Genomic DNA, 24,470 nt, shown 5'->3' on the forward strand with positions numbered 1-24,470 from the left:
GTGCTGTAGCCGAGGTACTACCTATGGCGGATCAGATTCGGAGTCGCGAAGCCTAGTGCTGTGGCTGAGGTACTACTTATGGCGGATCGGATGTCCCTCCAGCCATCTTCAAGTGTAGCTGCGCCAAGCTGCTCTTCCGTTGCAACGGAACGTTGAAGTCAGAAGTCGTTGGTAGGGCCACTGCTAGCTGCTGTGCGTAGTCTTGAGCCACTCCTACGTTACGCAGCTTCTCGATGTTGAGCCGCGGCGTTCGAATCGGCGCGTGGTAATAACCGAATCTATATTCATACTGCGGTATGTGCGGACATTGGTTATATCCAAGAAGAATTTACCGTCGATTAGAACGTGGTTGATTTGGTTTTCTGTTTGATGGTCGGGTGATCTAGAGGTGGCTTTATGGATATCCTTGCGGTGGAAGAAAGTGCTTCGGACTACCATACCACGGGAGGCTGCGAAGTTTACGCTTCGCTGGCCGTTATCGTTCGATACGGCGTGCAGGCTGTTTCGCCCGATTACCGGTCTGTACATTTCCTTCCTTCCTACTTGCGCGTTCTTGTCGCCGACAACAATTTTCACGTCACGCAGCGAGCAACCATCGTATGTTTGCTCTAACTGCGCGTAGAACGCTTCTTTCTCGTCATCGGGTCTCCCTTCGTGTGGGCAGTGGACGTTGATGATGCTGTAGTTGAAGAAACGGCCCTTAACTCTCAACATGCACATCCTTGCGTTGATCGGCTACCACCCGATCACACGTTGTCGCATCTTACCCAACACTATAAATCCTGTTCCCAGTTCATTGGTGGTGCCACAGCTTTGGTAGAAGGCAGCCGCTCGATGCCCGCTTCTCCACACTTTATGTCCAGTACAACAAAGTTCCTGCAACGCGACGATGTCGAAGTCTCAGGGATGTAATTCGTCCTTGAATTCGTCGTAGATTATCCTATCACATCCTGCGAAACTAAGTGACTTACAATTCCATTTTCCAAGTTTCCAATCGTAGTTCGTTTTTCGTCGCGTGGGTCTTTGCCGTTTGTATCGAGTCGTACTTTCTCTTGTTATTCGCAATGGGGATTTGTACGGGTGGCTTATTGGGCCTACGCCAACACTCCTGCCTCGCCGGAGGGCCATCGTGCCAGTTCTGTATAACGTCCCAACCAACACTGGGACGACCACGCTGATGGGGCTACCACCTTGGATCTAGCTGGGCGTGATGCAGCGTTTCTTACTCAGCCGCTGGATGCTAGAGAAAACGCTGTTTGAGCCGCACCTCCTTGGTGAACAGACGCTCGGGTCGTACCTCCTCAATCTAGCTGAAGTCAGAAGGACAACAGTACCCAGGCTGCACTACCAGCTAAGCACACAACTCTTAGCGAACGGTCTTTGTCATCGCTTGACCCGTGGAAGCATGAGGTAGGAACTTGTGAGGACCAGAGCTATGTTGGACGCTCTCCTTATCGACTCACCGTCCCAGCGGGGTTAGTTACCCGATCTGCCCTAAGGTTACTCATGTTTTGGCCAGTTCCTACTAGGAAGTAGGGATCGGAGCTGCATGAAGGACCTTACAAGAGGTCTGAACCATGTATTTACCATGCCAGATGGTTGAGAGCTTCAACTCTAGATATTCAGAACTACAGCTTACATCAGCTGATAGATGATCGTAGTGTTTATTGTTAAATTCTGCATTCTCCAATTCCAGCTAATTTTATTCCTGGGACTCCACCATTATAGTCCCAGGAATCAAGTTGAACTAGGCCTAAGTTGTCTAAGTGCTAATTCAAAGGCACCTATTGATTTTAGATAGGCTAATAACAATAATTCGCACCACCTTCGATCAATCTATTACTCACGCTGCGCGCTGAACTATTCAAACGACCAGCCAGAAGCAGTAGTGTCGCAAGTGCTTTTGAATAGAACCTTCAACCGCTGTTGGCTGGCTGCTCGCGCACGCGGTTCGACCCTGTACATCCGCCACCGTCGTCATTAGTAGGCTCATTTTTCTTCTTCACCTTCTTGCTGCTGGCGGCTGGTGAGTGGTGGCGCGACGAAGGTGCCTCCTCTAGCTAGCACATGTCCGTCAGCCGACGCGTGAGTCTGCTTCACACCACCCTCCCACCCCTTTCGAACTCGTCAACAACTCCAAAAAGTAGGTACCTACTCTTTTACGCAAAGGACGTCGATGTCATCGGCCTGCGCTTAGTACTTCGCATCGCTTCAACGCACGCATTTTTTTTTTTGGTGCTCTGCGCGTCTGTCGGCGCTCATTTTAAAGGTGTCTTCTCTTGGCGGGCGGCGGCAATCCAACTAGAGTCAAAACAAAACTAAATCGACATGTGGTCTGGTCTGGGTTTAGCCTTGCCTCCAGCCGTTTGATGCGCAACCGGCTGAGATTGGTCTAGTCTCTAGTCTGTAGCTATCGCCGTTTGAATTATGTATGGGAGTTCTCGCTTTCTCGCGGAGTTTGATTGAGCTTTGAGCAGCACATTTTTATCGGGTTGCCGCGCGTTGCGCGCGCACTTCCCGCACCGCAACCGCATGTGGTGCCTTTGCCATGGTTTCTCTCTCACCCACACTCTCTCAATAATGGTCCGTCCGTTCCGCTCCGCTGACCGCGCGCGCAGAATCACACACGCTAACACCACACCACGCAGCTATCGTTCAATCGACCGAGAGCCAACTTTCAACAATGCTTAATTACGTTGAGGTTGATGTAAAAGTCAAGACTTTAGTAGTCCACTTAATATGAGAAGATCGCGTTTTAACTTTGTATAGGATTCGATGGAATAAATTGTATTAGGCTTTTCGTCAAAATCGAAAGCGTCCTAGTGGTTTTGGTTGAACGTGCCACTCACGCTTGAAGTGGTATCCTTTCCTAGCGCTCTCTCGCTTTCTTCCCGTTTGCTTTTGTTCGTGTCCTTCTGCTTTATGTACTTGAAACCGGTGTTTTTTTTTGTGCGATTGCGATCGTCTCGGCTCGACTCGCTCGCTCCGCTCTGCAGACGACGGCACCATGGGCCACGGCACGGCAGAGGATATTCAACTTCGCGGAAGCAAGCAGCTGTTTTTCGGTCTCTCCCTCGTTCTGTCCTTTGCTGCGGCACGATTATTACCTTTCTAATGCGTGTGAAAAGAATCAATTTGTAATCTTACTGGAAAATGAAGTTTCAAGCGGACCCCACACGAGCATCAATATCTGTACCTTTTGTCGAAATTTTCATCAAACCTTCAGTGATTATATTTATAACTCGATCGCAGCTGAACTCATCAAGATGGGCCCAGAAAAGTTGACCACCTGTCTGCATCGGCTGATAGTCAGGATCTGGGGAACCGAACAGCTACCGGAGGAGTGGCAGGAAGAGGTCATCTGCCCCATTCACAAGAAAGGCGACCATTTGGAATGTGAGAACTTCAGGGCGATCACTATTTTGAATGTTGCCTGCAAAGTGCTATCCCAGATCATCTTCCATCGTCTGTCACCTAAAACGAATGAGTTCGTGGGAAGTTACCAGGCTGGCTTCATCGACGGCCGGTCGACAACGGACTAGATCTTTACCGTACGGGCCATAGGCGCCAACTTAGGGGGGCAAGCATGGTTTTGCCCCCCCAATATTCGACGATTTTTCGATTTTCCCATACAAAAAATCAGAAAAACCAGTTAATCGGGGTTTTGATATTTTAAATGCAGCATTCGTAAATTTGTACCATTTAAGTTTGTTTACAAACATCAAGCTCCAAATGCAAAATTTCAAAATCGATTACAATTACACATTAGTTCAAAAAATACTCAATTATTGCATCAATACTTGTCAATTCCACTTGATTCAAAAAAGTGCAAAACAATGCAACAATACAAAAAATACACATTAATGCACCAAAAATACATCAATTCGATTTTCAATACACAGGGCTGCATCACAGAACAGATAGGCATCTTGGAGCAAATTGAAAATTCCATCCACTTATGTGGTAAATTTTGACATTCATTGCGGAATAAAATGATTCTTTCTTGCTTGAAATTCACAGTGCATGCTCTCGTCTAAAATGACAAGCATGGCTAGTCTAAAATCGTTTGACGTTTCGGTGGAACTCGCCTATTTATGAACACACTGAAAAAAGTTGACACGGCCGATTCATGTGTTTGATTTATGGACTGTTCCATAAACGTCAAAGTTAGTCAGATGTGTTTTTCCATTGAATTCAATGGTTTATACATCGCAGATTAATCTGATTCACAACATGAACTTCCCAACAGAGCTTACATCACCGAATTAAATGTAAGTCAGCTTAATATTTGTTACACCTGGCGTTCAGTAAGCTTTATATTTAACTGAACCCGATAGCCAAATCATCACAATCTCATATGTGATGCGATTGAAATTGAAGTAATTTTCCAAACGAATTTGCGCTATTGTTTTTTTTTAATGAATGCGTGTGTGTGTATCATAACTGGTGACACATAACTCACGAAAAAAAAACCCTTAAACGTGTTTCATCTTTGCCACCATGAAGAACGTGAGTTAAGACGTGAGCCGCTATTTTATTTTTGTTAACTCCACTCAATTTAGGGTTATTTTTTTTTTTTACTATTTCCAGGAGAATACATCGATAGGCCAGTACCCAGAGTTGGAGCGGTACAACTTTTTGATTATCCTATCCTCGATTCCGTCAGTGGGAAGGTTCATTTATTACGTCTATCGTTTTCGGGATTTCTAGAGCCCCCTCCCCCCTCTGTCACACTATTTCCCTATACCTAATACACGTACTGTCACACTTTTATAGACTCTCCCTCCCCCATATGGTGGACGTAATTTTTGAACGTTCCCCACTCTGTTCTGCTTTATTCTAGAACTAGCATCTATTTTAACCGCCTTTGGATTTCCACTTGTCGGAAATTATTCGTTCTCCGAGGGAATTCTTCCAGGATATTTTTCAACGAATCTCCCATTTTGTCAACACCTGGGAAGTCGATTGACGCTTCCCGGGTTTAATTTGCGCCCTCTGACTCGCTACTTTCCTATACCTAATACACGTACTGTCACTCTTTTCTAGACCCCTCTCCCAAATGTTGGACGTAGTTTATCAACGTTCCCTGTGAAGTATGAAAATAATCAATCATTTTACATATCAACGATATTCTTCGCAGTGTTGGTAAACTCACACCCAAAACTGGCTCATGAACGGCTCCTGAGCAAACTCGCGCGCGATTCTGAATCATTTTCTCACGCACGAGATTTTCATGCAAAACCTCGCTCTCACGAGTTTAGCGCCGAAATCTTGTTCGCTTGTAAAACGAATCAAAATCAATTTAAACGACATTCTTTATTGTTGTACGCAAGATTTAGTCTTATTCTATTATACAATCCTAAAAACTTCGTTGTAAATAATAAGAACACCAAGAAATAAAGCAATGAGTACTTAAAATCACGAGTCAACTCGTGCATGATTTTTTCGGTGGTGAGTTTGGCGAGTCAAGAATCGCGCGTGAAACAACTCAATCATGAGATTTGAGTTTTTACCAATACTGATTCGTCGGTCTTCTTCTTATTTTTGTAGAAATAGTTTTGCATAGGTAGTGCGATAACTGGTACACGCACCCTACCCCACTTCAATCAGAATGCACAGGCATTTAAATTTAATTCCGTGTGAAATACACATGATAAACGTGTGATTTGTTGAAAAGTTGGGGCAAAAATAATGTTGGCGAATTTATATCTCGCGTTTAGTCTCATACGGGCGAATCAACAATGATCGATTTTTCTTCATCGATTTCTTTTTGGATTTTTTCGGGATATACCACTAATATTCGGATGATCTCTCGGTGCGTTTCGGTGAAGGACGACTAGAATTGGCATCTAAAAACAGCCGAAATTATTTGCCGGCCACGTTATTAACCAAAGAGAAAATCGATGAAGAGAAACCGATCATTGTAGATACGCCCGTATGATACTAAGCGCGAGATATGTTTAACACGTGACATTCGAGGGTTTTACAATTTGCGCAAATCCATGTAAAACATCAATATCCCAATATCAAGCAATCCTAGACGTGTCAATTTGTTCGAGTGTATGAACTATTAGACGAGAATAGTCGTCTAAATGCCTGCTGGGTGGAGAAATTCACAGTGTAAAAAGCTTGCCCGCCACCGCTAGGTTCGCTGCTGTCGATTTTTAATGACCAGCGCCTATTTTTCTAATGATGATGTCTATCTGTTCTGTGGCTGCATCGAAAATACATGAGTGAATCGCCCCTCGGAACAAGCTCAATTTGACGATATTAGATTAGCCTTTCCAAAATTTGAAATATCTAGTGGCCAACCAAGCATTCGATATTCTTAGCGGCAACAGAAGCAGCAGCATCGCCACGACGCTAGTTCAATACAGTGTGGGTGAGAAAATATAGCATGCAGATGGTAGCAACAGAACAGCCACCAATATTTGATGCCATTTCATTACAATTGGGACATTGAACATAAATTTCTGAATTTTTATAGTCAAATGTATAAGTACCCTAATAAACCAACACAATACATGGACCATAATGTAGACGGTTCAACAATACCGCATACAGTTCGAACTGTATGCCGAATGGTTAAGCAAATCTTATGGTTTTCGTTTATGCGGGTAAACTTAAAAAGTTAAATTCTGAGTTTCCACGAAGCCGCAGATTCTTATTCATATTACTGACTATCACGTGTTTTCATTCACAATCAGTTCCATAAAGACGACGCCTAGAGAGAAGCAGTACTGGTGACTGCAAGGAAGCGTGACTGAAAATACCACTTGTCAAAAAGACCCTAGTTAGAGTCTGGCGGACTGTCACTTTCGACCGGAGCCAATCGAGCATGACGCCACGGTGTAGCATTTATCGGTGAGGACACTATGACGTCATGCGCGAGACTCTAATGCAAATAGGGCAAATAGAGCATTTCGCTGAAAATGCATGTGTATTATGTTATTGTAGACAAATGTTTTGCTGTACTAGTGTAAATATAGCGATTTTCTGTATCGCGTAAGCTTTCGCTGGGAGAAAATGTCATATAACTCAGCGAGGTAAGGAAAATTTTCAATGAAAAAAGCAACGTGGAAACGTCCATAAACTACGTCACGCTTTGAGGGGGGAGAAGGGGTTCAGCAAAGTGTGATGACCCATACAAAAATTTCAGAGGTTTCACACAAAAAGTGTGACATAGGGAAGAGGGGGGTTGAAAATGGTCGATTTTTGCGTGACGTAATTTATGGACGTTTCCTATTTCCAATCTCTCGTTTATTCTGTGTCAAAATTTGTCTGTGCGCTGTCACGTTCTGCGGAATCCCTCTCCTTTCATGAAATGCGACGTATGTTCCCTAATACACCAACACAATAAACGGATCGTAAAGTAGATGGTTCAACAATACCGCATACTGTTCGAACTGTATCCCGAATGGGTGGTTAAGCAAATCTTATGGTTATCGTTTATGCGGGTTGTGCAAAACCCCATAACCTCAGAAAATCCTGAAATTTAGCCAGTTTTATCGAGAAACAAGTTAGGCAAATCTAAGCAAAAATGAGCTTCACTCAGCGAAAAAAAAACTATCGAAATTCATCAAAATATTTTATGTTTTCTTGCTATCAGTATGCATGTCGTGCTTGTTATGATAAATTCCATAAGATAGATTTATGAAAAGAGCAAAAACATCTTTAGAAAAATGCAGACTGGATTCGATCCACTAACATCGGGATCAGTGTACTCGTGTTTAATCCACAAGGCTACCGACGCTTGAGAACATCATGTTGCCAAACATATATAAAAGCCAAGCTGTAAGATGATTTTGTGCCATAGAGCGACCTTATAAAATTCATCCTAATGATTGAGGGGCCCAGAATCAAAGGGGTGTTAAGTGACCATTTTGTCGATTTTGAGATGAGCATATCATCAAATTCTTCAGGTTTCAAGCTTTCAGGAACTTTTTTAAGATTGTTTCTACGATGAATAGAAAAATTACAATAAATCAGGGAAAATTGGGTTGATTTTGAAACTTCATACATTTTGTATGGGATGAAAAATTGGTGGAAAACTTTAAACCTCATTTCGAAAGTGGGTTTTTTCCACTTACACCCCTTTGCTTCTAAATTATGCCCTATGAAAATCTTAAGTTTGTTTGGCTGAGTGATTGCGTACGTTCGTTGTAGGCCTTTTTGTGGTGAAAGAACGGTTCAATAGAACCGTAGGTGGATTGCGCAGAGTTTCGCATTCGCGCATCTCCTCTTTGCATGTGTATGCGCTAATGATCCTCTCTCTCCGCACCGAGCCGGGACGAAATCGCCGCGCGCGAGCAAACGAGAGAAGAGAACAGGATATATGTGAGAAGAGAACACCAGACAGAACGAGCCGAGCGCAAACCGAGTCGAGTTCGATCCAGCCGCCGCCGATCAGTCAGAAGTAAAATGTGATTCACCGCGAACGGTTGTGCATTTCCCGCTTTCCAAGAAGTCTGAACACCACCGAAAAAGTGTCTTTCTTGGTCTTACTTTTTTATTTTGTTTGCTATCGAGTCCCTTCGAGAATCGCTTCCGTCCGGTTTGTCTCGGCTCCGAGAGTAGTTTGTTAACAAAAAGGGCTCGAAATTGTCAATAATTGGTGCGTGTATAGTGCAAGTATAGGGATTACCTTTCGAAGGTTGTATCTTATGTGAGGAAATAATGCTTTTATCGAAGGGATCCCTCTGAAAGGATAACGCTCCCATCGCCGAGGCGGAAGAAAAGAGAAAGCAATAGTCGACCGTTGTTTGAAACCGGTGGTTTTTGTTTAGTCAAAAGTTGGTTGTTAATAATCAGCTCACCACAAGTGCCCGATAAAAAAGTGATAAAGATCTTTGGAAGCACATAGCAGTCAGTGAGATCGCAAGCAATAGCAATTGTTCCAAAGGCAGAAAAATTAAAAGTAGAAGGTGGATAATGATCATCATCGTCTAGTCAAAGTCGCGTGTTGCCCTTGAAGAGAACCTCATCGCTGTACTGTGTCCATTCGCCGGCATTCTTCTTGCTGGAGAGCCGAGCCGGCCGCAGCCAGCCAAGCAGCCCATCAGAAGAGGAATACAGGGTATATCTATTATTATCGTGCGTGTTCTGTCTGCATGGTGGTGTGGATCAGCGTTGCACTGGATCTGATGAGGATCGCAGCAAACAAGCGAGAAGAGAGCGTGGAATAAGGAAGCATAAGCAGCAAGCCGATCACAGCCAGCCAGCCCCCAGGCCTACTCTGCCGCTTATGTTGTTATTGCTCTATGGCAAAAATCTGTTGGATAACTAGATGCGCTCAAGACGGGGCATCAGAAGAGGATTTTAAGACCCAGGTAAGCGAACGGGCTCAGGGTCGACCGCGCCACTTGTGAGGTCTCTCTCTCGCCGTTCTACTGGAGGTTATGCTTTTTTGTTTTCGCTTATCTACTAGATGTTGTCTTGGGGGATTGTTGCCGGTGGCAGGTATCCTGGCCGATTATGGTGAGCTATTTTTATCATCGAAGCAAAGAAAAAAGGATGACGCTTGGTTGCTAGATTAATGATCGTGGAATTGGGTAATTTACAAGGACTTATGCGATTTAGTAGTTGATTCTATTCTACCCCTTGATGAATTTAGTTTAAAACCAGCCAGTTTTGAACAGTGCTGAAAATGTCATTTCGACATATGTATTTAATTGAATCACCTACCTTTCAGAAGCTGAACCTGATCTGAAAATATGGTATATGAAAAACTTGGCGGCAGTTCTACAAGAAAGTAATGGAAAAACCACTCTAACTGCGAGAAATAAGTATAAAAACAGAGCCGTTTTCCATACAAAATAATCATGTTTGGGGATCAAAAACTCTTTTTCTAGCGATTCGATTGTTACGAAATTTTGTCTGCAACCTTAAAATAACTAGAATTTTGGCTAGAAATTGTAATTGTAATTTATTATCATAAACGTAAGCCTGGCGGTATAATCATTAATCAGGTCAAGGAAATTACTGTTTAGTATTTTACAAACATTTCGAAAAATAAATCATCATTCATGAAAACGTTTATATCGACTTTTCAGATTCAAATAAATATAAAGACACTTATTTCCATATAAAAATGTGTCTTTATATTTATTTGAATCTGAAAAGTCGATATAAACGTTTTCATGAATGATGATTTATATTTCTAGCCAAAATTCTAGTTATTTTGAGGTTGCAGACAAAATTCCATAACAATCGAATCGCTAGAAAAAGAGATGTTGATCCCTAAACATGATTATTTTGCATGGAAAACGGCTCTGTCTTTATACTTATTTCTCGCACTGTATATTAATTTAGATCAATGTCTTTAACTATCTTCGAAAAAAGTCAATTTCTCAAGTGATTCTTTCTGCGATTCCTCCATGAATGTTTTTGAAATTCCTCTGGGTTATTTCGTACCTTTTGGCACAGACAAACAGACGTAACACCTTGAACGATTTTCATGGAAATCCATCGCCCAGTTCACACTACCATCACCTGGTGGAAAAGTTGCACGAATCACTGTGTTGTGTAATATCGTCAACAGAAGGCGCTAGTGTAAAACGTCAAACGCATAGAAAAACGATGCGCGCACCTCTGGTCGTGAAAGCCACAACTATGAAAATTTAAAATGATCGTTAAAAGCGTGGTCGATGGAAATTTCGCAAGTGTTACGTCTGTTTGTCTGTGCTTTTGGTACAGTTTTATTTCATTATCTTTTGTAATTCGTTGAGAATAGACCCTGGGGAATTCATGAGGAGTTCCATCAGAAATCGGAATCATTGAAGAACTCATTCTGGGTTTTAACCAAGATAAAAATACAGGTCGGACTCGATTATCCGGAGACTCGATTATCCGGAGACTCGATTATCCGGAGACTCGATTATCCGGAGACTCGATTATCCGGGATTCGATTATCCGGAATTTTAGACTCGATTATCCGGAGTTTTTTTAATGAGATTTTTTTTTTATATTTTAATGCAGAAATTCGGAATCGTTTAATATTATGATACTATGCTGACCCGATTTTGAGAGGCCTCGATTGCGTTTTCTCCAGATATTTTCAGTTTTCTGACCAGATTGAGTTAGCTTTTTTTTATCAAGAAACAGTGTTTTATATTCTGCATTACAATCAATCTTAAGGACAGACTTGTTATAACCCCAAAATGGCCGACTTTGGCACCTATTCGTGATTTCAATCGCACAAATCTCTTCGTAAACAAAAGCAGCGCTCGCTTATTACAAGTGAACAACAACAGACTTATGAAATGTACTGCTGTTTGAAGCTTGCTTCTTGAGATTTGTGCGTCTGAAGTTCTAATGCACTGTTGAAGCAAAATTTCAAGACATTTGTCCTTAAGGCGAAACTGGATCCATTTCCTCACTTTTTGTTTTTTGATTTTTTATAAAATTACGAAGCAATATTTTCAAAACCGGTTTTCGTACACATGTAGAGTATGGATCAAGGTATCTCCTGATTTTTTTCGTGCTGGAATATGTTTTTCGTTTTTGCAGAAACCATTTTTGAATAAAATTTCACAAAAAATGGTTTCTGCAAAAATGGAAAACTTTTTCCACCACAAAAAAAAATCAGAAGATCCATACTCTAAATGTGTACGAAAACCGATTTTGAAAATATTGCTTCGTTACTTTATAAAAAATCAAAAACCAAAAAAATGAGGAAATGCTTCCAGTTTCGCCTTAATATTAGCTGATATATTTTGGAATCATATACAAATTACGTAACGATCAAATCTCCCGTTTTATTTGAAATGGGGCAAACAATTTTAAATTTCGTTTCAGCGAAAAAATGCTAAATTTGCGTCTGTTCTCAAAATAAAATTTACGGTATCCTTTGAAAACAGACGCCAATCCAGGAATTTCTCAAACAATGCCTGCAGAGATTTCATCGGATATTACTTCTGGGATTCCTCTAGAATTTCCAAGGAAAAGTCCTCCAAAGATTTTTTTAAATGATCAATTTCTGGTACAGACTTCCAGCAGTTGGAAGCATCCAAATAAGATGAATTCCTCTTGGTTCAATTGGTATTCCTCCAAAAATTCCGTATGGAATCCTTCAGTCTGCCTGGGATTTCTTCAGGAATTTACCTACAATACCACCAGGGTTTCCTCTATAAATTTCCCAATTCTTGCAATTCTTGGAAAGATTTCTCCAAGGATTTTTCTAAAGTTTCTCCCAGAATTTAATCTTGGTGGAGCATAGGAAGTCCTTTAGAGAGGAAGTCCCAAAAGTACCGCTGGAATTTCTCCAAACATTATTCCAGGAGCTCTTCTTCCTTGAGTTTTCTGCAGAAACTCGTGCATGGATTTCTTCAGAGTTTCTTCTAGATATTTCCAGAGATTCTAGAATACGTTTAGGGCTTTCTCCAGGAACTCCCAGATACCCAAGCAGGAGAGAATAGGTGTAAAATATTAAACTGAGGTATGCAAAACCTTAAACAATAAATGGTGCCTGTTCTATAATTCAATAATACCTCAAGCAGTCCTCAATACTAAACCAATAACTCGTTGAGGTATCTTTGTTAATGACTCAATACCTTGTCTTGGTATGATATCTAATTCGTTCCTGCTCGGGTATAGACCTTCAGGATGTTTTCCATAGATTTCTCTGGGGATTTTCAAGATTTTTTTCAGAAATCTTCTATGAATTACAAGTCATTTCCGGAGTGATTCAGAAACTTCTTTCAAACTTCTTTAAGGATTCCTCCAGGGATTTTTTTTCCAGGGGCAAATCAAGGAATTTTTATAGAGATTTCTACGAGGATTCCTCTAGCGTGATTGTGATCGTTTTTGTATTAAGCGTGTTTTTGCGGAATTGACATCACCGCTCTCAGTCTACGTGTGTATCAAAGACTTAGCGCAGAAGCTCTTTCTGAGTTAGAATACTTTGTAATATAACCCGGAAAGGCAACGAAAACGGATCCACTCGTTGGTCTGAAATGGGAAATGTTATTTGTGATGTTTATTTTTATTTGCCGCTCAATTATGATTTATGATTCAAGCTGCCTACACCTATCGTCTACTGTCTCCTGTTTGTCAGGACACAACTGGGTTTAAAATAACAAAAAATATATTTTTTTGTATTTTATACAAAAGATCACCATTTCCTGAGCCACTTTTATTTTGCCAACATAAATTAGAAGATAAAATTGTTCCGCTATAAATAGCAAAAGTACATTTTTAATACTACAGCCCTATTCATTACACTTTTTCCGTTCATCACACCTCTTCACCAACCCCCTTTAACTGTATTGTTTCCTTTGATAGATTTAGAATAGAATAGAATAGATTTTCATGCAAAATAGCATACAAAACCAAGAAAACTCATATTGGGTTACACTCACTGAGACCGGCCCACTATTTACACCTTGTCTTCCACCATCTTGGATTTTTACACCAAAACTTTTCTTCATCATGTTGGCAACCACTGAAGTTCATTTTTTTAAATAAAAGCTGAGACACTTATACACAACATATCAATGAATTATAAATGTCTTTTTTTTTCTGACAAAAGTTATCTGCAGTTTTGTATCAAAAAATCAATATGGCCGACCCAACTTTTTATAACTACAAATAGTAGCTCTATCTTTTCTCTTTTCAACAACAACAATTTTAGGGTTTCAAGAGGTTTTATGGCGGTTTGGAAATGGCTTTCGGAGGCCTTTCAGAACGATTAAGGGATTTTCAGAGGAGTTTTCAGGTTTTTCTAGTGATCTGGGGGTTTCATGGAGTTTCAGCGGCCAAAGGGTTTTTTATGGATGTTTCAGGATGCTTTCATGCGTTCACCCATGCCGAGCTCTCGTCGCATACTAAATTAGACACCAGCCTCGATGTGGATTACCCATAGGTACGGCGATAGGAAACTAGTCGGCTCCTTCATTCCTACGGCGAGTTTGAAATTCGTAAACATGACGTCACTCCCATAAGAACGCCCGGGCAGACGAGAATATCTAACGGGTGGCCACTAAATAACGGGAATTGTCACAGGTTCTCTTTCACTACAGGGATTTGTCATCAACGTCGAAAAGAAGAACCATTCGATTTGAATCAATCCCGAAAATTGCCGCGTTTATTATTCATCAAACTGGTTTTGTTAATTTTCACTTAATCTAGTACTTCATCATAGTTAGGGAAATTGAGAGTGTTTTTTTGTGAAGAGAGGGAAAAAGGGCGTAATTAAGTCTCGTTGTCTATTCGGTTATCGTCACGTGCTTTTGTCGTTCCGTTCGTTGCACTGAGTGCAAGAAAGAGAGGATTGCTTTGTCGTGGGGGTGCATCTTTAAGCTGTGGGAATATTGCTCGTCGGTGGTGTGCTTGCTGGTGCCGGTTAAGCGATCGGTTCAAGTCGATCACTCCGTTATTGCATGTATGTAGAAATATGATCAGTGTCTAGAATTTATGGTCGTTGACACTTGTAACTGTCCGTTTTGTGTGAGCAAATAAGAGGTTTGGAATGGAACGTGTGAACTGATAGAAATAGGTGTTTGGGATTTGTAAATCAGTTCTGGAAAATATTATTTTGCACTTTAGAAAAGGCTAATAGCATTTTCTCAGATTTCTGACATGGTTTTGGTTTAAGCATTTGCGGGTTCATGTTAATTTATTGTCGTGAGAACATGTTCGTCTTGTCAGGTCTTGTGTTTCATGATCTTCGTATGATTTTGTTATGTCGTGGGAATTGTGGAATTGGATTTGTCAAGCTTGTTACCAAATGAGAAAAAGTGATAAGGTTTTACCTTACATCTTCCTCCCCAAAAAGTTTGAAGGATGTAACGTAGTGAAATCGTTCAACTGTTGTCAACATTTGGTTTTAAATCGTGAAAATGGAAGGGTTTTTTCTCTCTTACAATGTGTGGTGTTTTAAAATTATGCTCGATAATTTGATATAATTTAGAATTTTGATGTACGGGAATTGCAAATTTTTTTTTTTTTATTTATTTATTTTTTTTTGGTTTGAGTAGAACAAGATTTGTTGATGAGTTCCTCTGCTGAAAAAAAAAAGGTTTTTGTGTTTCTCTAAAATTTTATAAGTCTATTTTTATGTACTTTGAATGTATGTTTTGTTAATTTATGTGTTATTTCACAATTGGGTTCTTCTATTTTTCTCACCGTGTAGGGTCCTTTATAGTATGAATCTAATTTACGTCTGTTTTCACTTTGCAAATACACAATGTCTCCAGGATTTAATTTCAATGGGTTGGCTGTATTGTCAATTATTTCTTTTCGTTTAATTTTTTGTTCTTTTAGTTTCTGTTTTGCTAATTCATGTGATTTCTGTAATTTATATTTTAGTTCTTTTGTATATAGTTCAAAATTATATATTGGATCAACTTTCCCAGTATGTAAGCATGGTAAATATGGTGTACCCATTACTCCAAATATTAATTCGTAAGGTGTATACCCATGATCTGTATGTGGTGTTGAGTTATAATTAAATGCATAAAATTGAAGCCAATCATCCCAATCCGCATGATGTTCATTGACGAAAGATCTCAGATACTCGTTGAGACATCTGTGATTCCTTTCGAGTGAACCCATGGTTTGAGGATGATATGCTGTAGCGAAAGTCTGTTTTATTTGTAGTAATTTACACACTTGATCAAGGATTTCGTTTTTATACTCTGTTCCTTGATCTGATTTCAATTCCAAAAATGTCCCATAAATGAGTATAAAATTTTCAACTAAGGCTTTTGCTATCACGTTTGCCTCTTTAGTTGGTATTGGGATAAGAGCAATATACTTTGATAGTTCGCATTGTATACTAATAGCGTATCTATTATTTTTGTTGGATTTTGGAAGTGGTCCTATCGTGTCGATAGAAATTACTTCAAAAGGTTTTGACGGGGTGTTCGTAATGATTAACTTCTCTCTAGTGTGTTTTGTAACTTTGTTTATTTTACACAATTCACAGGCCTTTATGAATTGCGCAATAGTCTTTTTCATGTTTTTCCATGTATACCATTCTCGAAGTTTTCTGTACAGTCGGTGCTGTCCAATATGTCCTCCAAGTGGTGTTTCATGGTTATCTTTTAAAATTTGACGGATATCGCAAGGGTCACTTATGAACTTTGCTGGTTTGAATATGATGATTTTTATATTTTTAAGTATCTTGTTACACAATTGTTTTAAAAGGCCGGCCGGCATTAATTTCAACATTTCGTCATTATTTGGGAGCGCTATTTCCTTTATGTTCATAATTTTCATATCGTTATCAAGCTTCGAAAGAGCAAACTCTAGTGTTTGAATTCCGTTGCATATTTGCGTTTTAAATTCGTATATTGGTTTTTTATGTCGAAAACCATAGCTTATCGTAAATTGAATTATATTTTTTTGTATGTTTACTGCAAGTTTCGGTAAATATCTAGTTTCTGTTTGGTTCTCGATGTCGTACATAGTGGGGTGATCAGTCTCGCTAGTAGTTTCATCTTGATTGTTTATAAAATTTTGTTTATGTTTGCGTGTCATAGATCTTGTGTTGACTATGAGCACACTTAGTTGTTTTAATTCATCGGACGAGGTTATAATACGTGATAAAGCGTCTGCGCCTACATTTGTTTTGCCCTTTATATATTCGATTTTAAAATCATATTCTCCAAGATCAAGCCTCATTCTAGTTAGTTTTGATGTTGGATCCTTCATTCCGAACAAGAAAGCTAGAGGTCTGTGATCTGTTTTTACTAAAAATGACCTACCATAAAGGTATGCCTTGAAGTGGTTAATTGCCCAATGGATAGCGGTTAATTCCTTCAAAATTACTGCTTTATTTTTTTCGCCTTTGGTGAAAGTTTTACTTGCATATGCTATTGGAAGATCATAGCCGTTTGTGTTTTGAGATAGTACCGCTCCACATCCGACATCGGATGCATCGGTGGTAAGAATGAAAGTTTTCGAAAAATCTGGAAATTGTAGTATTGTTGGTGACATCAAATATTGTCGAAGCGTATCAAAAGCTCGTTGACATTGGTTTGACCAATTAAATTGAGCATTTTTCTTCAACAGTTGGTTCAAAGGGTATGCCAATGTAGCAAAGTTTGGCACAAATTTGCGATAGTAGTTGCAAAATGCAACAAATCGTCTTATATCATCGTTGGTTTTTGGTATTGGGTAGTTTAAAATTGTTTGATATTTCGAGCTGTCTGGTAAAATACCTTTATCGGTTATTTTATGACCTAAATACGTTACTTCAGTGCTGAAAAATTTACACTTTTTCGCGTTTAATTTTAAATTGTATTTACGTAACCTTTCAAACACGTTGGATAAATTTGACAAGTGGTGTTTCATCGAACAACCTACCACGATAATATCATCTATATATATGAATGCCATTTCAGGTGTCAAACCTGCCATTGCTATTGACATCATTCTTTGGAAACTATTCGGGCTAATATTAAGTCCGAATGGTAACCTTGTAAATTCATAATGCCCTGATTGTGTTGAAAAAGAGGTATATTTTTTTGAATTTTCATCCAGTGGTATCTGGTGGAAACCTGACATTAAGTCAAGGGTGCTGAAAAATTTTGCTCTGCCAAGTTGGTCCAAAATTGCATCAATTCTTGGTAGTGGAAATTTATCTGCTAAAATTTTCTTATTTAATTGTCGAAAATCGACAACTAAACGCCATTTCTTCGTGTCATTGTCTGATTTTTTGGGAACTAATAAAATTGGGCTGTTGTATGGTGATACCGATGGTTGTATAGTATTTTCTTCAAGCATTTTAGTTACTTGATTTTGGATTTCGTCGCTTTGTGCGTGTATTGTTTTGTAATTGGGAATATAAACAGGAGAATTATCACTTAAATTAATATTTTGTGAATAAAAATTGTTTGTTGATAACGGTTCATTTGGTAAACAGAATACATCTGCATACGATTTAATGAGTTCATTAAAATCATTCTTAACATAATTCGGTATATTCGACATATCTATGTTATTAATTATCTCATCAAAACGTTCCTTGTTGTTGGTATTCTTTGTATTTCTTTTAAGAATGTGATAATTGCGTAGTGGTTCCAAAGTTGGATTAAAATTGTTTATATACATTGGTTTGTTGGTAGTATTTACAAATTTGATACAAGGGTTTTTTGGAGAGATAATGGTGTTAGCACAAAATATTCCAGGATGGACTTCTTTTGATTGTACAACCATATCCTCATTTATTTTAAGTGTACTAATATTTCTAATGATTTCACATCTACTAGGTACAATGAATCCGTTGTCTATATTATCCTCTATGGGTATTTCTACTAAATAGTTATTAATTAAAAATTTCAGTAACCATTGATCATAGTCGATAGTGCATCTATATTTACAAAAGAAATCACGACCAAGTATACCGTCGGTCGGGATCGGAAATTTACTATCTACAAGTTGAAAGTTATGTTTAAGTTTGAAACCGTTATTGAATTCCAATATTGTCTCAGTTTCAGCGATGGTTTCAGTTACACCGTCTGTGATGCCTGTTACTTTAAATCGTTTCGCTGGGTTTATTTGTTGCGAAGTTGATACCTTGTCTTTCTTGAAAACTGAAATGTCCGAGCCTGAGTCAATTATGAATGAACATTGGGAGTTGGTCATTTGCACATTTAATTTAATGAAGTTTGTAGCTCCTAAGTTCATTGCATAAATTGAGGAAGGTTCGGATTTCCCCCTAAAAAATGTGGGTAGTGTGTCATTGGTTGTACGTTATGTGCTACCTGGTGATTCATATTTGCATTAGATGAGTCGGTCAAATTTGGTTGGCTCATCATATTTTGTGCTTGAGGAGCAGACTGCAAGTCAGCGAACGCGTTAATATGCGGAGCGTTGGGTAACTGTGTCGCTGCCCCTGTATAAACTCTTCTGAAATGTGGATTGTTTTGGTTAGTCATATGAACATGACTTCCCCTTTGCTGTTTGTAGTTAAAGTAGCGTTGGTGATGTGGACGATAGTTATTATTGTTTTGGAAATTTCGCGTGCCGTGGTTGAACGATTGTCGGCCTCTTATGTTACGGGTATTCAAATTTCCGCGTTGGTAATTGTTGTATGAGCCAAATCGAGAATTATGTCGGACCGGTTGATTGAATTGTTTGTTATATTGGTTTGTTGAATTAGTAAACAGTACTTGAGCATTTTGTGTTTCATTATTTTCGTTAACCTTTTGGATTGCATCCTTAATGTTTGTGAAATTGCCGGCTTTTAATATTATCTTTGTTTCGTGGGAAGAAATTCCGCTTATAAGGGATTCCAACCCAGCTCTAGTTGCCATTGTATTTGCAACGTTTTCTGGTACTTTCTGCTCCATGTAAAGACTTTTTAGCTGTAATGTGAGATTTTCAATTTCATCACAAAGCTCAGTCGTTGACCTCTTCTTTACTTGCTTCAATTTAGCAATGAGAGATTCTGGTTTCTCTTGACTTTTACAACGTGTTTTCAAATCATCAATTATGTTTTGTATTGTAGCTAGGTTGTTTGGTAGTCCTAATCTTGCCTTCTTAGTTAATCTTGTTTTAATGAATTTTACTGCAGTAACTAATTGATCTGCTGGTGTTAATTCTGACAATAGGCTGATGGCGTCAACAAACGCATCTAAATTGTCAGCTGAGCCGTCGTACATAGGTACAATGGCTGTCGCCTGTTTCATATCAAATCCAGACATTGTTATAGTGACAATGGTTTTGTTTTTAGGTGAAATTTGTGATTGTTTATTTAATTTATAAGGGTGCTCGTACGTGGTCGTAGTCTTAGCAATGCCCCTTAAAGTGTGTGTTGGGTTCGATTTGTGTACTGCAGTATGTAGGTGTAGATTGAGAATTTCAAGTTTATGATTTATTATTCCTTGTATTTCCGAACTCCATAATCGTGTATTCTTGACGATTTTATGAAACTCGGAATCTTCTATGTCCTTATATTCTTGTTGTAGGTATAGTTCAATTTGTGTTTTAAGGTAATTGTTCAGTTTTTCCTTTTGTTTCAATAATTCGTGTGATAATTTAGTATTTACAGCTTTCTTGAAATAGCGATGGAGCTGTTGTAACTCAAAATATGATTGCATTTCATTGTAAGGAGAGATTGTGTATTGCGATTAATTTTCCTTTGAAGATATGTTTTTATCAATTGGTTGCCAGGTTATTGGCTCATCTCCGGGAAGATCTTCTATTCTTGTAATCATTTCTTCCCAGGTTTTGGGGTCTCTATTATTGCCAAAGGGCTCAAAACATCCGGTACCTTTACCCTCACTTATCTCTTTTAAAAGTTTCAAAAATTCTTCCCATTCGTCCTCCATAATGAAATTAGATATTTATATTTTTTTTTGATTATTTTTGTTTAGTTACAACTACGGTAGCTAAAAATTCATCAATTATGTTCCATAGTTCTGGGCTAATTGGATCATCCATTTTAAATATTTATTATTGGTATATCTTTTTTTTCTCAAAAAAAAAAATTTTTGCACGTAGAAAATTAAATAAAAATTGGTGTTACTTAGCTTGTTGTCAGTCGCACTGCTGCTAGCTGCTCCTCATGTAACTGCGATGGATTCCGCTGCGTAGCTTGCGATCGATACTGCGATCCTTTCGTTTTTCGTAGCACTTCGTCACGTTGTAGATATCATTTTTTTTTGTTAGTTTTTATCACTGTTTACCTTCTTGTCGGCAAGGTAGCAACCATAATAGTATTTGTTTTCTTCGTAAGTTTCTTCTGTTTGTTTTTTTTTTTTTATCGGCAAGATAGTAGCCGCAAAGTTGTTTTTTTTTACACTTGTCGCATGCTATGTAATTGGATTTCACGACGGGTGGTTTCCTGAACACGTCCCGAAATGTATTTTAAGTACATTTTCGCGATCACTAAAATGATGAGCACTGCCACCATCATCACGAGTGCTGCTGCTATCACGGTATTTTCCGTGGTATTGTTTGCCACAATCTCATCCGCGGAGAAAAATCCCATTTTGTTAATTCTTTTTTTTTCACTGTTTTTCGTGGATCATAAATTTTCTTGTAATTGACGTTGCACTTCCACTAGTTGGGTTGCGTACGTTGAATCTATACGTTATTCTTCAAGATTTTTGCTGGTTTTCACATTATTCTGGAATATTTTCTTCGAATTGTTTTCCACTTGCACTAATTATTCTTGTTCACATCTTGTGATAAACTTAGCACTTTGATTTTTTTTTGACTTGTTCTGAGCCTAATACACTTTGTTTTTCGGCTAAGTCAAATACTTAGCAACTGCCACGTGTCGCCATGTCACAGGTTCTCTTTCACTACAGGGATTTGTCATCAACGTCGAAAAGAAGAACCATTCGATTTGAATCAATCCCGAAAATTGCCGCGTTTATTATTCATCAAACTGGTTTTGTTAATTTTCACTTAATCTAGTACTTCATCATAGTTAGGGAAATTGAGAGTGTTTTTTTGTGAAGAGAGGGAAAAAGGGCGTAATTAAGTCTCGTTGTCTATTCGGTTATCGTCACGTGCTTTTGTCGTTCCGTTCGTTGCACTGAGTGCAAGAAAGAGAGGATTGCTTTGTCGTGGGGGTGCATCTTTAAGCTGTGGGAATATTGCTCGTCGGTGGTGTGCTTGCTGGTGCCGGTTAAGCGATCGGTTCAAGTCGATCACTCCGTTATTGCATGTATGTAGAAATATGATCAGTGTCTAGAATTTATGGTCGTTGACACTTGTAACTGTCCGTTTTGTGTGAGCAAATAAGAGGTTTGGAATGGAACGTGTGAACTGATAGAAATAGGTGTTTGGGATTTGTAAATCAGTTCTGGAAAATATTATTTTGCACTTTAGAAAAGGCTAATAGCATTTTCTCAGATTTCTGACATGGTTTTGGTTTAAGCATTTGCGGGTTCATGTTAATTTATTGTCGTGAGAACATGTTCGTCTTGTCAGGTCTTGTGTTTCATGATCTTCGTATGATTTTGTTATGTCGTGGGAATTGTGGAATTGGATTTGTCAAGCTTGTTACCAAATGAGAAAAAGTGATAAGGTTTTACCTTACAGAATGCTTTTAGCAGCTGATTAAAAACAATAGAAGCGTCCATAGAGTAAACATTTTTTAGACAAAACCATCGTCTATCTATCCACAAAGTCAGCGTATTTTTTATTTTGTGTCAACTTATTCTGTTCTGCAGAAAACGACATTGAAACAGGAAGCACTACCAAAACGCCTTGGACGGCTCTACTGATTGCTCAAAACAACCGTAAAAAAAGTTAATAGTAAACCATTATAAAACTAGAACCCGCCCGGTTTTGAATGAATTCCACATTTCGGCATCCCAAGAAACAGATCCTGAAGGAAATAGAGGAAAACTAGCAAAACCAATAAGCATGATATCATTTCACATAATAAAATCTTCTTTTGTGACATGGGCTGGATAAATCAATAGAATGCCTTGTTAAATAACAAATATTTACATCAAATCACATTTACACATTGAACAACATGTAAATGGTTCGTTATAAAAAAAATAGCACAAAAAAAGTTTAACAATGAACCGCAGTGCACAAATTACATCGACACGTTTTGGTGATACAGAAAAATAACATTTTTTGGAAATTTCTATAAATGTCATTTACGGGAAAAGGCTACAACCAAAGCAAAAAAAAAACAAGTCAGTATCCCCATTTTTTCTTATTACTGTTTGAGTGTGTAGATGCTAAAGGTAGCTGAGAAACCATTTATTTTGACCAACGATTTCACAGACGCAGAAAATGCGTGAAAGTAAACTCTGAAAAGTCGTACAAAGCAGTTGCTCCAACATCACTGCAAAAAAATACTGTACAAATTACTACGTTCAACTTTCTTAAATTTTATATTTTCCATGGACGTACATTGTTAAATCTTTATGATAGTTAAATTCAGATTGCCATTTTTAAAGATCATATATTTTTAAGAGCACATTCAAAGCATTCCCGTTATTTAGTGACCACCCGTTAAATCAAATCTGAAATCGAACAAATTTTGCTGTCATAGCTTGATGTGTTATTCAAAAATTTAAAGAATATCGCGCCAATAGGGTTTTGAACTACTTGGGCACCCGCGTCAATTTCCGGCACCTCACAGCAAAACAAATCAAAATATCACTTGCCGCATATTTTTCAAACGTCCTTCCGTGGGTAATCATCCCCTGCAACCGTTTCGCAACCGGATCCATAGTCTACACTTTCACTCTGAAGCCGCACAAGTGATCAAAACAAATATTACGCGCAGACGGGTGCACTTCGGCAGCACAAAGATGGGTGCCGAAGTGATTTACCATTTGATTTTGCAGGAAGTTCAGCACTGGTGCCGAGAATTGGTGCTGGACTAGGTGCAGTAAACTCGTTCATAATCAATTTTCCGGGGGAAGCGAAGAACCTCATGCTCTTGTTGCCATGATATTCACAACAGTGAGCCGCAGTTGAGTTGTAAGCATTGACGCCTGTGAATCCTAAGGTCGTAGGTTCGATGCTGGATGTTTGCAATATTGTTTTATTTTTATTTTTAAGAAAATTGTCGAAAAATCTTGTGTGCTATTGTTTTGATCTTGTAATATCTTAACGAGCTATTATTGAGCACTTCTACATACTGAATTTTGACATTATTTCTGATGTTTTACCTCTTATCTCAATCAAATCAATATCAGTTTTTGTTCTTCAGTAATTCAATTCTAGACAAACATTTGAAAAGGGCCTATCTGCTTTTTGTAAACAAATATGTTTCTGTCTCTGCAGGGCCCATCTGCATCCACACACGCACATCAACTCAACACCCTTAAGAGATAGCTTGAAGAACACTCTTTCTGATAAGGGTGTTGATGTGCGTGGGTGGATGCAGATAGATCCTACAGATACAAAAACATGTTTGTTTACGCAAAGCAGATAGGCCCTTTTCAAATGTTCGTCTAGAATTATGTATTGATAACTGAATGTGTTATTCGTTAGATTCTCTCACCTACTCGGGCGCCGTAGCAATGGAAGAGCCGACTAGTGTCCTATCGCCGCACTTATGAGTAAATTTACATCACACCAGCCCACAGACTGATTGATGGCTAGGTATGCGAAGTGCGAGAGTAAGTCTCGACATCATAAAAACAATTCGCTCTCACTTGTAGTTAGCGGGCACGAATGCGAGTGTGTTGTGGGTTGACATCTAAGCCAAAAGAGAGATGGATTTGTGAATAAAAGATTGTTCGTGGTGTGGGCTCGACGGAGTCAGTTGGGCTTTCTATTCCGCAGGATCGTTACTAGTTCTGTGGCTTAGTTGCTTAAAGCACCGGTATAGCGAATACGGAGTCGTGGGTTCGATTCACACCAGAACGCTCAATTTGTCAATTAGCAACATTTTATGCCTTCTAATTATGTACAAGTTTTTGCAGTATTTTTCAGTACACTTTCAAGGGACGTTTTCACTAGTTTCAAGGCGTTTCGAGCTATTTCAGGAAATTTTAAATGATTATAAAGGGCTTTCATTCAACAGAATATCATTGGGT

The 24,470-nt window shown here is 38.9% G+C and overlaps 1 protein-coding gene across 4 annotated transcripts in view; it reads left to right on the forward strand.

Annotated features, from left to right (window-relative positions):
- LOC109397635 (RNA-binding protein MEX3B) overlaps positions 1 to 24,470 on the forward strand; it is a 223,401-nt gene that overhangs the window by 187,765 nt on the left and 11,166 nt on the right. Inside the window, exons 1-2 of one of the 4 annotated variants that reach the window (XM_029880408.2) lie at positions 8,361 to 8,614; positions 8,692 to 9,329. The exons of 2 other annotated variants lie outside the window; for them this stretch is intronic. The gene's annotated coding sequence lies outside the window, so the exon portion shown is untranslated. Of the gene's footprint in view, positions 1 to 8,360; positions 9,330 to 24,470 lie in introns of those variants that run through there. One more of the 4 variants, XM_029880407.2, reaches the window with a different exon arrangement.

Source organism: Aedes albopictus, chromosome 1, assembly GCF_035046485.1.
Source record: "Aedes albopictus strain Foshan chromosome 1, AalbF5, whole genome shotgun sequence".
NCBI classification, from domain to species: domain Eukaryota; kingdom Metazoa; phylum Arthropoda; class Insecta; order Diptera; family Culicidae; genus Aedes; species Aedes albopictus.